Source organism: Puntigrus tetrazona, chromosome 22 (genome assembly GCF_018831695.1).
Source record: "Puntigrus tetrazona isolate hp1 chromosome 22, ASM1883169v1, whole genome shotgun sequence".
Classification (NCBI taxonomy): domain Eukaryota; kingdom Metazoa; phylum Chordata; class Actinopteri; order Cypriniformes; family Cyprinidae; genus Puntigrus; species Puntigrus tetrazona.
The window spans coordinates 6898006-6915346 of NC_056720.1; the positions used below are offsets into that span (position 1 = coordinate 6898006).

Below are 17341 nucleotides of genomic sequence, written 5' to 3' on the forward strand. Positions count from 1 at the left end.
AAAATGAAGCATATCAAGAAAAGAACACTGTCCCTACTGTGAAACATGGAGGAGGCTCTGTTATGTTCTGGGGCTGCTTTGCTGCGTCTGGCACAGGGTGTCTTGAATCTGTGCAGGGTACAATGAAATCTCAAGACTATCAAGGAATTCTAGAGAGAAATGTACTAGCCAGTGTCAGAAAGCTTGGTCTCAGTCGCAGGTCATGGGTCTTGCAACAGGACAATGACCCCAAAACACACCGCTAAAAACACCCAAGAATGGCTAAGAGGAAAAAAATTGGACTATTGTAAAGTGGCCTTCTATGAGCCCTGACCTCAATCCTATTGAGCATCTTTGGAAGGAGCTGAAACATGCAGTCTGGAAAAGGCACCCTTCAAACCGGACACAACTGGAGCAGTTTGCTCATGAGAGTGGGCCAAAATACCTGCTGAGAGGTGCAGAAGTCTCATTGACAGTTACAGGAAGCGTTTGATTGCAGTGATTGCCTCAAAGGTTGCGCAACAAAATATTAAGTTAGGGTACCATCATTTTTGTCCAGGTCTGTTTCATGAGTTTATTTTTTTATAATTCTGTTGAAGCATGGTTGAAAAACAATGTCTGACTTTCATTGGTTAACATTTATAGAATTTTATTTATTATTACTTTTGTCAGATTAAAGTTATTTCTGTGACCATTGTGAGTTTTTCTTTCATTGACCAAAGGGTACCAACAATTTTGTCACGTCTGTAAATATATATGCATCCCAACCTTCTGTTCATATAAACATCAGTCATTTACTGCGTTTCAGGACAATCAGTTTCGTAAGAGCTATATGTTGCGTTCTCCTACGTGATTTACAGACGTTGCATCGCAAGTTGCGCAAACAATTTTGGTACCGATTTTGAATGAAGCCCAATTAATGGAAACTGACATCACGCACACATACAAACACATCCAGACGGACCATCTCAAATACTGATCAACTGCATCCGCCAACCGGAGAAATTTCCCTATGTCTCAAAAAGCATTAATGGACAAATGATGCATAATTCACAAATGAATTAATATAAATGACAGCGCTATCTTGGGTGGAGTATTCAGCAACTGATATTCTAGAGGTCAGTCTGGCTCATTTTAATTTAAATTAAAATTCATTTATTCAAGTGGATGAGCAAACCTAAAAAAAAAAAAAAATCGAAATTGCATTTTTGCATTATTTATTTGACAGTGTTCTCATGATTGATGGCATCTTTGCGGACGGATCTGTATTGAGTGTGTTCAGAGGTAGAAACCAGTGGTCTGAGGGTCTGGGGGAGGTGGGAGTGGCTCAGGAAGGGGGTGGGGACTGTTGCCAGGTGTGGCCACTGCATTGCCGTTGGGGACCAAACAACTTCCTGTGTAGGCCACACTAGCAGAGTTGAGTATAAAGCCCGTCTCAATCTGGAAACAAACAAACAGAAGTATTTAGCTAAATAGCTAAAAGCTACAAAAATAAACATGTTTTATATTAAATATAGATAATAAAAATAATTATAACATACAGGATGATTAGCATTGCAAATGATGTCAATGTCAATTAAGAACACGACGTGCAACCCAAATCATGTACTCATGCACTATTCTATGATATTTCTTAGGACCTGTTTTTAGTAGCACACCAGTAAACGATAGGTTTAACCATTTTTTAAAAACTAAAACGAATGGTGCTACGCTTACGTCTATAAACACAATACAGCGTTTTCAAGGTAAAAATTGAGACATTTAAAAATGCTGCAGACCATGATATAGAGGCGAGGGTTTGGCTGCCCACAGTCTCTCTGTTTGTCACGACCATGCAAAAGACAACGTCATGCTCGCTGTTATAGCCATAAATGAACTGCTCCAAGCACGCAGATGTGTCCGCCATCTAAATAATTGTGAATCTATACACATACTTACACATATACTTCACAGATTTGATTATATTGCCAAGGGGAAGGGCTGTCAGATTCCAGTTGTGAATGACCAAAGAATGACGTTTGAGTACATAGTGCTTAGCTGGTAAGTACATAGTGTATAGTACATTATCTGGGATGCAATTGTAATACTTCTGTTAGCCTAGCTTAAAACAGTCATATTATGTACATACAGAATAAAAATGACAAAATCCCCAGCGAGCAGCCATGTCCTTTTATTAGCATTAGAGCAACTTCTCTGCTATTGACCCAAATTACAGAGCTCACTTATGATGCTAGCTTGTAGAACTAGCACAGCAGTTGGTTATTTAAGCAGGTTAGTGGCAGCTGGACAGCAGATGTTGTGTTTGTTGGGGTCATTCAAGGTCTTCACAAAATACATTAACCAGGATCATAATCAGAAACAAAAACTAATCCCATGGCATTCTTGGAGGTAAACTCATCAAAATATAAAATCCAAAGTGTCACATGCAACATGCTAGCCAAAACAAATCTTAAAGATTAGCGGGCTAAAAGCTTTAAAAAATGACGCCACTTGGCATAATGTCAGTGCATGTTATTTTATCAACTCATAATTCACTCATTGTTCACATTTACAGATGATAAGTAAATCCTTGGCAATATAACAAAGCTCCTATAGTTATAGTATATGAAAATGTAGAGTTTGTATGCATGAGGTAATGTTGATGCTGGATTGTAGGTCACGGCTGCTCACGCCTGACTGGGCATTTGAGCTCTATTCTTCTTTCAGCTGAGAGCAATGACCCTGAACACACACAACTTAGAAATCTCAAAGCCTAGAATGTAATGTCGGACTGAATTGTCTCTCTTTTTCCTCCCCTCTTTCCATTGATGATTGCCATTCCAATTTCAGTACTATTTCTAACTGCGCCTCCCTCATCTCCTGCAATTTTCGCCAAAGTCGCCAACACAATGCCAAGCAAAAGTTAAAACAGTCCACCTTAAGTATCTACGACAGATCTTCAGTCTATAGGATTATGTTTCAGTTGTCTGCCAGGTGAACTGTACTCAACCAGCCACACTATTTGAGACATCATTTATGTCACCCGTAGCACAAGGGATGAGTTATGCACCAAATTGTTCTTAGCAAGAACTGCTAACCATCTACAGGAGACACAGTCTTTACATGTGGAACCGCAGCATGGAGCCCTACATGTGGAAAGGAAAGATTGTCTGGATAAATGAGTGGAGACAGGGGCCCATGGTCTCTGAATATTGCCTGCTGCATGAGCGGTCCTTTTGTGGAGGCTACTCTTCCTCTATCTCTCGTTCATAGCCTCAGGCTCCCATTTCACAATGGATGAGATGCTACAGTTGGCTGCCATCATTATAGCGGAAAAGCCTGTCTGATGCTGGTGGGTTGACCTGGAAGCTTACACTCTTAAGCTGAAGATTACGATCTTAATCACAGTCACCATAATAATGCAACACAGCAGGCAAAGCAAACATCCACCTGTGTGGGGCCCCACAGCGAATCTCTAGAGACTGCCAAGACTTTGTACTGTAGGTCTGTCACTGTGCATTACGCAATCTCAGCACATTAGCCGTGACCTATTAGGTCTTGGCCCCGTATACAGAGCACAATTAGATCAGAGTGAGCATTTAGGCCAATGGAAAAAAGATAGAGAAATATGGAGGGGGTGGAGTGCACCGTATCCAGAATATCTTTTAAACTGCTTCTAGACCATCTAGGCTTTTTCAACAGCACATATACATAAAATCAAAAGTTATGAAGGGTGGTCAAAATGGTCTTTATCGTTATATGAAATGTTCACCCCAATAATGAAAATTCTGCCATTACTACACATGCATGCCTCGTGGTACTCACGAAAGTGAACAAATTCTTGAATAAAGTTTGTTCATCTTGAGAAAATGAATTCGGCAGCACCACACACATGCCTCATGGTACTCTTGTGAATAAACATGAAAAATAAGATGACCAGACATGCCATTTTCTGCCCAGAATTTCTAAATTGCCTAAAATAACAATCAATGTACTTGGTTATGATAGCAAAAGTAGACGTCTACTCTGTCACTCTTACTGTACTCTGACAGGTAACTAAATATTTTTTTTAAAAAAGGCTGGGTAGCCAGTGTTTCATATGTATTTGGCCAATCAGTGTACACTTACAACACTGTTTGTTCCTATATAACTGTTTTAGACTCTACACTGATAAACTAATGTAGATCCCCCAAACAAAGTTCTTTGAACTCAATATGTACCTAGTTCCTGTGGTGTGCACACACCAAAAAGCAGGTACCTCCTATGAAAAGTTTCCACTGTGCAAAAGCCTCTTTTGATCAAATTTGTAGTGGACAATATTTCTAAACCAACAATCAATACCAGCTTGACAATGTAAATGAAAAAAGGAGGTTTTGCAGGCTTGTTTAATCAAGCTCAAGTTTAGCTCAAACAAATCTCCATGGATGTTTCTAGTCATCCTGAAGACCTTTATAAGTTAGTTCAAGTGTGTTTTAAAACTTTAGAGCTTGGACTGTGCCTTCAAGAGTTAGATTGAAACGCCTGTGTTCCTGCAATACTTATGGTTTGCCCTTATCCTTATTCACAATAATTTCCCATTTGAGATCAGGATGTGAGGATGTACCTGGGGTTGTGGATAAGGTTTGACTGTTATATGTTTTGTTGATCCAGGAGATTGTCCAACTTGGTTAAATCACATTGCGCAACTATATCCTTTCTTAATTCTTACCTTACTGTGGGTGGCGTCATGGGTCAGTTCCGAGCTATAATTTGTCAATGAGGGAAGGTTTGAAGGTGGGGCTAATCCCAAGATATGCTCCAGAGAGGAGTTCTGTTTGGTATAGGAGGCGTAATAAGTGGGTGCGACCTTTGGCTGCTGCTGCTGCTGCTGCTGTTTCTGATAAACTTGCTGATAGGACGAAGACGAGGCCATGGCTCCCTGAAACTGCCCTGCATCCCCAGCTGTACTGATGTTCATTGTAAACTCCACCCCTGAATTGTCGGTTATGTTGTAATCAACATGTGTACCCACTGTTTGTGTGTGTGCCATCTGGCCATTGGGAAAACAAGGTCCATTTGTGACCAACTGGTCTGTGAAGTTGTATCCATGCCACTGTGGATCATTGTAGACCCCGTTTGGAGGGGTATCACTGCCCACAGCTGTTTTTTGTTTATACTGGGATGGGTCAAGCAACTGGTTGTGCTGCCATTGCTGTGATTGTACTTTACTAATTCCTGTTATCTTGTCAACAGATTGAGAGTTCAAGTTGGCTTGTGTGTGTTCAGGACCCAGTGGCCATTGTGTACCGCTGATACCGAGTTTACCAATAAAGTATCATGCTGGGTAAATGCAGTTGTCTCAGAGTCTGTTGTAGACACCTGAGGTATTTGTGCCTGGATCCAGCTCTCGGTTTTGTGGCAAACCGACTGGCCATCGAGATGTTGCTGCATACGCTGTGAGAGATTAACTATGGGTGTTATCTGTTTTTGTGGCCAGAAAGGAACGTGAGGATCAGGCATGGAGGAAGAAATCTGAGAAGCTGACTCGGAAGCAGAACATGGCTCAGGGGGTTCAGCAGAATCTAATGCCATGGGAGGGTTTTGAGTATCTGTCGAGTTCTCGATCCGGTTCTCCAGTGTGTCTTGGACGTAGGAAAGGATTTCGTTGTTGGTTAGAAGATCGTTCAAAGATGGGATGTAATCTGGTTCCATCTCTACCTGGATCATCCTTTCATCTAGAAGTAGCAATTCTAGGTCCTCTGCATTGAGCCCAAGGTTTTCCAGGGCAGTGAATAGCTCACTGTTGGAGCAGCTTTCCTCATTTTCCAGGGACAGAGAGTCTAATGTGGCCAGTAGTGGGTCAAAACTTGATGGCTCCTGTTTGGAGACTGCAGTTATGCCATTCTGCACAGGATTCCAATTTTCATTTTCCGCAGAAGAAGAGAAGGTACTAGTCTCTGCTTGCTCACTGAAGAGACTACTGTGGAATGACATTCTAGGCTCCATAGCAGGCTGGCAAACATAAACAGACTCGTCTTGTCTCATCATGGCTCCCAGAAGTGAACTTGGGTCCACATCATCCTTTGAACTTTTGTCCACCTTGCTCTTTTTGGTTTTGTTGTTCTTGCTTTTGCCTTGAAGGGTGTCGGGGAAGCCTGGCATGGGGTAGCTGATTTGGTACAGCAGAGCTTCTCCAGTAGCAAAAGTAAATGGAAGATGCATAGATCGCTTCCTCAAATGCTCTCCGCCCTCTTCTTCTCTGAATAAATGGATAAAAACCTTGTCAGTTGATATGTAAGGACTTTCATCATAATGTAAATTTGACATGCTATTTAACAGTTAGCATGCTAATAAACTAGGGGGTAACGATTTTCAGCATCATATGATTCATATGATTGTAATTTTCTAAGTCCTATTCCTATTCCCTTGTTAGTGGAGTGTTACTTGAGTGAGCAGACATTGTGTGTGTCATTATTTAGTCGTTTGGAATGCACTTGTCAAAGGGAGAGATGATAATTTCCTCATCTTCAGCAAAGATGTTCCTGTGATGATTAAAGCAGATGTCGCTGTTTTGATGTCATAAATGTATTTATATTTTTGTTAACTGTTGCAAATAAACATGCATTTTAGATTTTAAAATGTTTTTAAAATATGCTAATATATAAAACTTTTTTTACATATAAGATTATATTTTATGCAATGCATCCATCACAGAATCTGCTGGCGTGCAACGTGCTGGGTTCATTGTTACAGGAAGATCCCAGCTGAAGATAATAAGGAAATTACAATTACAAACAACTAAATAATGACACGGTTGTGCTCTGCCCACTCCACTTTGATGATTTGGAAAATTACCATGAATCGTACGATACACGATATGCAAATTGTTACACCCCTATAATAAACTAAATCTAAATTAATATTAGCTTTAATATGCTTACACAAGTGGCCTCTGGGTGGCAATGATGTAGTCAGGCTTGCCGTTTTTGTAGACGAGTCTAGCATTAGCTTGTACCCATTTCCAGCGGTTGTCCTTTGTAAGCAGTCTAAACACAGTCAGGCCACTTTCTCCAGTCTTGATCACTGCAATGAACAATGCAACAGTTTGTAATTCCATTTATTGGTTCAAATATATAGACCAGATTTCTGCCTTGTACCTTTTATTTGCTATAGGCCGTTAGCTCCATAATGATTTACTGATTTTACTGGATTTAAGGCTACAGTTCTACCAGTTCTAACGTCAAGGATTTATCCAATCTCCTCCATAATCTTTGGGATTATGGGAAAACATTCCTCCTCCAGTCTCTTGCTCTATCTGTCTCTACTCCTGAATTCAAAACCTGAATTCAACAAATCCAATCAAATCCTGCCCATACAATTGATATCATCAGTCGATTTCACTTCCTGTCATAACATATATAGATTATCTCCTGTGAACCACACTGAATAAGAATACTGTCACTTGTTTAAGCATTTGCCCAAGAGCAAAGTGCTAATGTCTTTTAGTGTCACTAGTTTATTTTAGAAACCAAGCCTTGGGCAACAATGTCAGCATGCATCAGCAGAAAGACAGCTCATCATAGCTATTTCTTAATCTTCTCGTAATTCAGTCAATCATAATATTAGTTATGTAGCATCTTAAAAGTAGCTTCTTTAGCTGGACTTTTACAGTACAACTCCAAAATTACAAATCTAGAGAAATGTGATTATCTTACTCCTGACATGGTTCTCAGCACAATACAGCATATCAGCTGCATGGATGAACTGGTACCCAGAACCTCGAACTTCGCAACTCTGCCTCGGTGTAGCCAAGAACGATTTTACCCTAAAACACAGGCAAAATCGACATCAGTGATTCTCACGCGATGTTCTATTTTCCTACTTATGGAAATATAAACATACATATACAGTGCATGTTACAGCTCATTTAAAAGAAATGCCCATCATTACTTGGCATCACAGGCCATTGGGGTGAAGTCCAACTTGTGTTTGGTCCTGAAAATCATGTTCTTGGTTCGGATCTCCATAATGGAAGGAGGCTGGAGGGGTGTTGCTATGGCAAATAGGGCGAGCTGGGGTGCATTTGGCCTCCATCATCCAATCGCCTGTTCTGCCCATGCAGGAATTTCAGACGTCCTTGAAGGTTCAGGGCCTTAACAGGGTATAAATGAAAATAAACACTGGAATATCAACTATACAAAGATAACTTGGATTTTTTTTTTATAGTATAGTACAACAAATAGAACTACAAGAAAAAGGCAAATAAACAAGAATAATCTAGAACAAACATAAAGCATTTGCATGAAGGACGTATATAACAGACAGACACGTAATTTATGTACATACACAGCTGGAGCTGATGATTTTGTTGGCGTGCCCTTGGCAAACCACATGATTTGTCTCTGACTCAGTGTGGGCAATAGAGCTCAGTCCAGGTCATCTATTAATGAAGGCAATGACCTGTCAAGAATGTGTCATATCTGAACGTTTGCTTGTTTGCGATTGGTTAGTCAACCTTAGAGCTTTTGTTTTGACTGGTGGAGATTAGAACATCTAAAAGTGAGTGTTTTATATATGTTAACCGTGATTAATTTAGCGTCACTTGACAACCTATTTTTTTTATCATTTTATTTCTTGGTTAGCTGTTCACTTGGTGTAATGCCCGATTTAAAATAAACAAGAGTCTCAGTTCGGCAATGACTTCACGAAACATTAATACAGTACTGACATGTACTAACAGAAAACATTTGTCAAACTGCATTTAATTTGGTGCAAAATAAAAAAACGGAGCTTTCAGCATGACTTTCCAAGTCGGGGGCGTGTCAATTAAATAATCACGAAGGAAGCCAATTGACCACAATTATGTTTCCCAAGAGAACTTAATGGTTGCATTCAAAAACTTCAAGAGGACAACAAACAAAAAATACGTAATGGAAAAGAGTTTGAAGTCGCTGTATTTTTAGCTCATGCTAATTTCACTGAGCACATGGGGAGACCCCTGTTGGCGGTCCGCTCCTGACAAGCCAAGTGTAGTCATGCTATTCTTGAGGGAGATGGAATTTGTAAAGATGGAGTGGAGGGGAAAGAAAGTAAAAGACTGAAGAAATAAAGGGCAAGTGTACAGAGCTTTGCACGCATACGTCTCTTTTCACTACAGTGTTGCCAAGATTAGCAAAAAAGAGACAGCTGTCTGCAGAATGAATCGGAAAATACTTTTGGAATCAAGAAAGCTGAAGGAGTTGGGTCACTAATGTGCTCCATACTGTAGCTAAGGCCTGGTGTTCTTTAAATTAGCTTTAAATTATGACAAGATTAACAAGATCCAGTTCTTGCTATTTTGCTTTTTTCTTCTAATGAATTAAAACCTGTTCCCCATGACCTTACTGCTTCTTAAAGACGGATTACAGAGGTGTTCCAACAATTCAGATCTCTGTGGATGGCAGAGGCGCAATCCAACACAAAGTTAGCTGCGCTAACCTAGATGCTAACTCGCTCTGTAATCTGGAACATCGGGGCTTAGAGACTTTGAATAGCAAGATATTTTCCATCATACTAATATTAAATTCCAAGAGCACATCAGAATCAATCAAAGTAGAACGTTCCTGTGTAGGTTTTGGAAACAAAATAAGAGCTTTCTGACACTGACCAGGAATCCTGAAGAATTGTCTAGGAGGCATCGGAAACGACAGACAAAATTTCTCTCCAGGAAAGAGGAGTTTTCGGGGGGCAGCTGGTCAGGGTTGCATGTCACCAGCGACATACTTGGGGAAGGATCTCCATCTAACAGAAACAAAAGAAAAACTTGAGACTCGGTAGCATGTCTGGACTTTTTCAACCGGGGTTCATCATTGGATTATCCGCTAACCACAGTTTCTGTTTTCTTCCTTTCTGTTTGCTGTCCCTAATTAAAATGGACATTTTAGTGACCATAACATTTATTTTGCAACTGCAGGAGCTTCAACTAAAGGTCAAGCCACCCTCCTGCTCTCATTTAAAAAAAAAAAAAGAAGATATCTCTATTCTAACTCGAGTGCTGTAACATATCAAGCACTTTGCGCCTTTTATCATTAATTTGTTATGGATAATCATATATTTTGGTTTGCATTCATTAAGTTCTAACTAAAAAGTCAATGAAATGAAATACAAGTCACCACTGTATCAAAAAATCAATACTACCACGTGGTTTTTAATAAATAAAATTTTTCCTATTGCTAAATTTCAGGCACAAATCACCAAATATAGCCATGATAACATAATATGAAATATATTTCCTGACCTTCTGCGGATTCTTCTGTCTGCGTGCTGGTTGGAGGTGGGTTCAAGGCCCAGTGCAAGTTGCATCTGAAGGCCTGCTGGTCTTCAGTATGAATGAGTTCGAACACATTTTGATGCATCACATCTGTCTGGGAAACCAAAGAAGAAATGAAGAGGAACATAGAGAATTAAGTTAAAATATATTTTAATTCAAACAAGAGATGAATTACTCTACGGGTTTTACAACTAACTACAAATATATAACCTGCCATCAAACTCCCTCTTTTCTCATCTAAATGAGAAAACCAAACAAAAAGTGAACATAGTAAGCACATAAAATGAACAAATAAAGTGACGTCTCAGTTGGATAATTCATAAGTAAATTATGATGAATTGGATTACATACGCCAGACTGAATCTCAGAGTAAAGCCTATTTGATTAAGCGCATTAAATTTCTACCGCATTCAAACTGTTGCTCAAGAGAGACACTGCAGTATTAATCAGTATTAGACAGATCTGATGAGCATTTATTTGTGTGCACTAAGAATAGAGGTGAGAAGTATGGAATGATTATGCGACAGCTGAGTCTGACGTAATATTGATTCTGGGAAAGTGTACGTACAGGGCATACTCATCAATCAGATTAAAACTGTGTACCGACCGTTCACTGAAAAGTCGTTATGTCATGCCTTGTTTGCCCATGATTTAACCGCATAAGTAACCCTGCTACAAAATAGCCTAATTACAACGAGAGTGACGCAGCCAAGTTTTCAAATGTTGAAACAAAATGTTTCATTCAGTCTATAGCACCATCCAATCTCATAATTTTTATGCCTACGATAGTGGCTGTAATTCAGATGTATATTGGATTAGTATTAGAACAGTGGCTGTATGATACATGTGTGTTTATGTAAAGACTGTTGAGAAGGATAATTACCTGGTGGAATCCCAAGTAATCCTGGATGGTGTGAGAACAGTAGAAAATGATCCCTTCAGCGGTGACCACCAATACAAAGCCATTGAGAGCCTGTGACCATAAACAAATGAACAAACAAAGCCAGGAAATAAAAGTATTTTATAAAGAAGGTTATGGATAACTGTGACTTCATATCTCAATATAGAAACTCTGAATTGCTATATAAACCCAGAATTTTGACTTTTTGTCTTGAAATTCTACATTTATGACAAATTATATATTTTATCTAAAATGACATCTCTCAATTCTGACTTTTCTGTAGCTGATTGAAAACCTGCTCTTTTAAACGAATCGCTACTTTATTCTCTACTTGCTTTTTAAAGAACTCCAAAAGCACTCGAAAAGTATAGTTTTCTTTTCTGTGTCGATGTATTTTCTATTAAAACAGGATGTTGGGCAGAGCGTATCAACCATTTTTTGAGAAATATTCAATAGTGATTTGTTTAAGTTCAAGTCATAAACTAAAACAAAGTTTAACCGAAAGGAGAGACCTTTTCCCAGAACTCAAATATTGTACTTTTTTAATTGCTTACAAGTCCTGTTATCTGAGTACATTAGCATATGACAGCTAACAGCTAACAGATGTTCCCTGAAAGCCGCAAAACTCAGTTTCACAGGAACAGGTCTTGCAATTAGCAAACGCTGGATGGAACCGTTTACTAAAATCGTTTTATAAACAAGTAGTCAATTTTGCAGGGCTGCAAGAAGCTGAGTTTCAATAACTAACGCCAGGCAAAGGACGAAAGCATGATGAAGACTACGCTTGAAATACAATGGTTAAACAAAACAAATGTGGAATCGGTGAACAAGGGCATTAAGAAAGAAATTCACAACAAAAGCTCTGAAAATTAAAGTTAAAACTAACAAACAAACAAAATAAACTGTTTATTATAAGGATTATTAGCTGTGTAGGTTTGATGAATATAAATGCCGAATGCTAAGCTTGGCCCGATTCTAAATATGCTAAATAAATAAGTAAGTTAAATAATAAAAATGCATCACTATAGACTTTGATGAAAGCTAAAAAACAGTTATTGAGAAAGCAAATAGTGTCAGTTTCACGCTGTCAATGAACACTGTGTGTGAGCATGCGCTCTCGTCCCGTGTGTGTTTTTGTGGAGGGGATTTTGCAGATCATCACCATCTGGTGGGCTCTAAGTGTAGATCTGTGATTACGGTAATCTGACACATCCACAGACGATACAAAAACAACTGTGTATGGCTGTATGCGGAGTCAATATACAAATCCACCATCGATAAAACCCTCGAGCACTGACCTGGCAATCAGGTTTAATCCAAGTGTGCACAGTCTAGTGTCTGACATTCAATCAGCCAGTGTTTCACTTTTTTACGTGTGCCGGTTTCTTTTGAGAACATTTCTTAAAATACATTTATATATTGAAAACCTCTGAAACCTAGGCTAACACTGTTGATATGATCGAAAAATACTGCTATAAATAAAACAACAGAATTTTTTTTTTTGTTAATAACGCCAATAATAAGAAAACAGACACAGATTTACAGAACAGTCCCAAAGTGCAGCACTGCAGGGTAAATAAGGGCTCTCTTGAAATGCTATGAATCTTTTATTTAGACTGTGCTTGTGTTGGAAACACTTTCTAAATGCGAACTGAACCCTAACATGATATGATAGGGCGACAAGCAATAAATCACTAAAGTACATTGTCTTTGCCAGATACTATATAATAATGTGTTGCACACAAGAATTAACGCCGATTACCCTATCCTGATGGGTACAGCAGTTTATAGGGTTACATCTTCCAGCGTCCCTCTCATTTGCCCGAACATCTGCATTGTATGCCAACAGGCACACGCATACTCATTCATACATGCACACCTGGTCCAAACACACTCAGAAAACATGGGCGAGTAGCAGCGCTCAGTATAAATATTTCGGCTTGTTGGTTGGCAGAACAGCCCACACGGTGCTCTCGTGGGCAGGAGGGGGAGGGAGGGCCGCAGTCAGGAAGCATTACTATCAAATATGTACCACTGCATCGTTCACAGTCCAGCACACACAACACACACAACTATACACAACACAGGGGAGTGAGAGAGAAAGAGAGAGAGAGAGAGAGAGTATGAGGTATGAAGCAGAGAAACAACAGAGCTAGATATAAAGAGATAGAGATAGATAGATGGAAAACCAAAGAAAGAAGGAAGGAATATAACATAAAGAAAGGTCAGAGCGTGACAGGGAAATGAAGAAATACAAAGGAACAAATGGAAGTAATGTGTCAATAGATAAAAGAAAGAAGGTAGGAGCGAAGGTAGAAATGAAAGAAGATAACAGGAAAAAGAAGGATGGAAGCAAGAAAGAAATAGACAGGAAGGAAGAGATGGGTTGAAGGAAGCAAGGATGGAAGATAACAAGAAGACAGAAAGGGCATCGATAGAAGGATGGAATGAAGAAAGAAAATATGAATCAATGGAAGGAAGGAAAGACGGAATGATAAAAGGAAGAAAGGAAGGACATGACATGAAGGGAAAAAAAGGATGGAAGGAAAGAAGGACTAAAGAAAAGACTGGAAATAAGAAATAGACAGGAAGGGTGGAAAGAGGGATGGAAGGAAGGAACAAAGTAAAGAAGGAATGAAATAAGGCATAGATCGACGGAAGACAGAAAGTCAGGAAAAACAGATGGGGAGAAAGGGAAGAAGAAAAAGGAAGAAAGGAATAAATGGATGGCTGGATAAAGAGAAGGATGAAATAAAACAATGAAGGAAAAAGGAAAGAAAGGAAGGACAAAAAAGAAAGGAAGGACAAATAAATAGATAAAAAAGATAGAAAAAGACCGAATGTAAGGAAAAAAGACAGGAAGAAAAATAGGATTAAACAAAGGAAGTAGCAGACATAAAAAAAGAAGCAGGGAAGTAAAAATGGAAGGATGAAACAGGTATGAAAGATAAAGGACAATACAGACAGAGAGAAGGTGAAAGCCTTAGTGAGGAAGTGATAATATAATGTTTTGCTTGTGCGCTTGTGGGTGTTTTTATCTAAATGTTTATATAAATAAAACCATTGAATATAAGCTCTTTTCTCCACTTTACTTTTCTATTCACCCCTCTTTTCCCCCCGTCAGAATAAAAGTCCTTATAACAACAGGCAATTTAACATGAGGAGGGAGAGTATTTCTAACACAAAAATATATATTTTTTTCTCTTACAATAATAATCTTCTCTTACAATAAGTGCTCTGTTAGGTTCATATACAGTGAGCGTATCTGCAATGTATTTAGTCCCTATGCTATTGAGCGATTTATAAAAGCGAGTAAAAGTACTTTAAAATCAATCCTAAATGCAACTGGAAGCGGGTGCGAGGACCTGAGGACTGGTGTGATATGCTCACATTTTCTGGTTCTAGTTAGTATCCTGTCAGCAGAGTTCTGGATGAGCTGCAGCTGTCTCAAGGTTCTTCTCGGGAAGGAGAACATTACAATAATCCACCCTGCTGGTGATAAAGGAATGAACAAGTTTCTAAAAGTCTTGACTGGAAACAATGGGACTCCGCAATGTCACGGAGGTCCGCTTTAGGCTTATGCGCTCCTAAGCGATTGTCATTTATTATTTTACAATAGAGAATATTTTGGAGGAGAATATACAGGCTGGAGAATATTCTGTAGGCCTGTAAATAATGATAAACTGAATACGTGGAGCACCTTTGAGCACATTCCCTAAATATTCAAAAGACAAGCACTGATCAAATGACGCTTGCTTGCTCCTCAACCTCCCCCAACAGTTCTTCAGACACTTATAAAATTCAAGTTAGGATGGCTGTTTCGTTGAAGACGGTTGCACTGGAGCTGTCTTCTAGCCATGTTTCATTTTAATTTCAACTTGATGGCATTATTTTGTCTCTACAGCAATCTTAGTTTGATGTATAATAGGCCTTAGACGAGATGGGTCAGCCTTATGGCTCGAGAAGGCCTTAGACCTCTAAACAGAAATAGAGAAAGCTATAGAGTGGACAGGTGGTTTAAACTTCTCAGAACTGCTGTCACCGGATGGACAGAGCAAAAGTTTTAAAGTAAAAAAAAAGAGAGAGAATACTTTTACCTCTTATTTTATCCTTCCTTTATAATACATGAGAGCTCTATCTGTGCATTATTCATGTCTAAGTGTCTGAAACGAGAACAAGGCCGGGCAGAAATAGCCTCTCCTCTTTTCTCCTCTCCTCCTCCTAGAGGACATCACTTTAACGACTCTTTATAACATACTTTATAACATACATGTGTGCGTTTGTCCTTCTGACCTGTAGCAGGAGCTCTCCCTCATGCAGCCAGCCTTCAACCAATCCCGTTGCTTTACTCTTGTCATGGTTACTGTTGTTTGCCGACAAACCATTGGAGCTGTGGTTTTTCAAAGCGACTGTTGAAAAGCGAAAAAGACAAATTACATCATGTATGTTGAGCAACTATAAATTAGCAGCATTAAGTGGAGCATTGCTATTTTTAATGTATTTAAACGAACAACTTATACCGCAAGCAACGCCAGCGGCGTGATGCAGCAGACCCACAATTCAGTTCGGCAATGCAATGACATCACCCATTTAAAATAACTGGGAATTAAGCAACGAAATTATGCAGATGGTCCATTAAATTGTCAGACGCTGCAAAATATTATTGTGCCTACTGGACCCATGGTACAGTTCCTTGTTTTTTTGTAATTATATTGAGATCTCTGACTTTATTACAGATTTTACAGAAACTGAGCTTGAAAATAAACGCATGAATCAAACCAAAATCCATCCAAACCAAGCAGTCAAAGCGAAGTCTCAATTAGTTGAATGGTGTTATATTCAGTTAAAATACAGTTTTCGAACAGGTTTCCCAAACACTCTGCAGATAGATAGCCCCGCCCCAAACTCACGCCATTGGCTGAGCCGCTGTTGCCGTGCCAGGCTGGTCGGAATTTTTAAACAAACAGCAATGTTTTGAAAGCGCCACAGAAACACTGTGTTTTAAGGATCTCAACCTACGAAAAGCCAATGTATTACTTATTAAACTGACAAGAAAAAGTATTTGATATCTAAAAATCATTTTAAATGTAATTTAAGGTTCTACTTAGCATTGAAAATGCGCTAAAAATGCGTCCGTGCTGTTTTTGTCTTGCCCAGTAATGGATTTGCTCTGTGTGGCCCTCTCTCAGGACAAGACAAACTCTGTTGAGCATTAGAGGAGGAACTGACCCTACAAATGACAGGGGAAATGGAGAGAGACAGGCCAGGCCAGGAGAACAGAGATATGAAAAGCTTTTTCACTGACAGAGAGAAAGAGAGACAGAAAGACAGCGAGACAGAAAAGGAAAGAGGAAGCACTTTTCACTTGTGAGAACATACGTAGAAAACGCATTTGTGCACGGTGAGAGAAAGGTCACCTCGCTCTCGCTCCTCGCGCCTGGCAACCACATTAGCAAACGTGTCATATTTTATTAGCATCTTGTAGCTGATATTAAACTGCGAAGTGCTCACCGCAGTTTCGAACATTTGTTTGTTGTCATTGTCCAAAATGTCCACAATAGCTGAACTGCTATTTGCACCAATTATTTCACAACCATAAACTCACTCAAGCAAATGCCTCTAGATGTCATGAAAACTAGCATTTGATGATTGTATGTGGCGCCTTTTATTCTCCTTCGCCAACCTCTGACCCTTTTAATAGTCTCGCCGTGACCTATTGTGACCCCTGACCCCTGTCGAGACATGATGCAATGAGCGACAAAGAGGTTGATGTTATTCTTTGAGACATGAGGACGCAGTCAAGAAGACCTTAAAATACAGAAGACTTTTAACGTATAATACACGTTTTCTTCTTGTTTTATTAATTACAGTAAATTTAAAATATCAAATTTTACAGTAACAAATGTATTTCAATTTATTAAATTGTTTTGTCTGTAATTACTATATATAATTAAAACAAAAATATAATCAAGATAAAAATTTTTATATAATTTACAAATATTTTTTTCTTTAAAATGAAGGACAAAAATGATTTACGCAATTCGAATGAACCAGTGATTAACATTACTTATCGTTTAAAAATCTCACAATGCGCTCTGTTGTAGCGTGAAATAAAGCGTGACCAATATCAGCGTTTACATACGCCCACGGGTGTCAAACTAATTTAACCCCAACTCACTGGAGTTCAAGGGCTG

General features: G+C 39.1%; 1 pseudogene; it reads right to left on the reverse strand.

Annotated features, from left to right (window-relative positions):
• Positions 1-731: 731 nt before the first annotated feature.
• On the reverse strand, positions 732-16625 carry LOC122328176 (annotated as a pseudogene).
• Between the last annotated feature and the right edge of the window lie 716 nt (positions 16626-17341).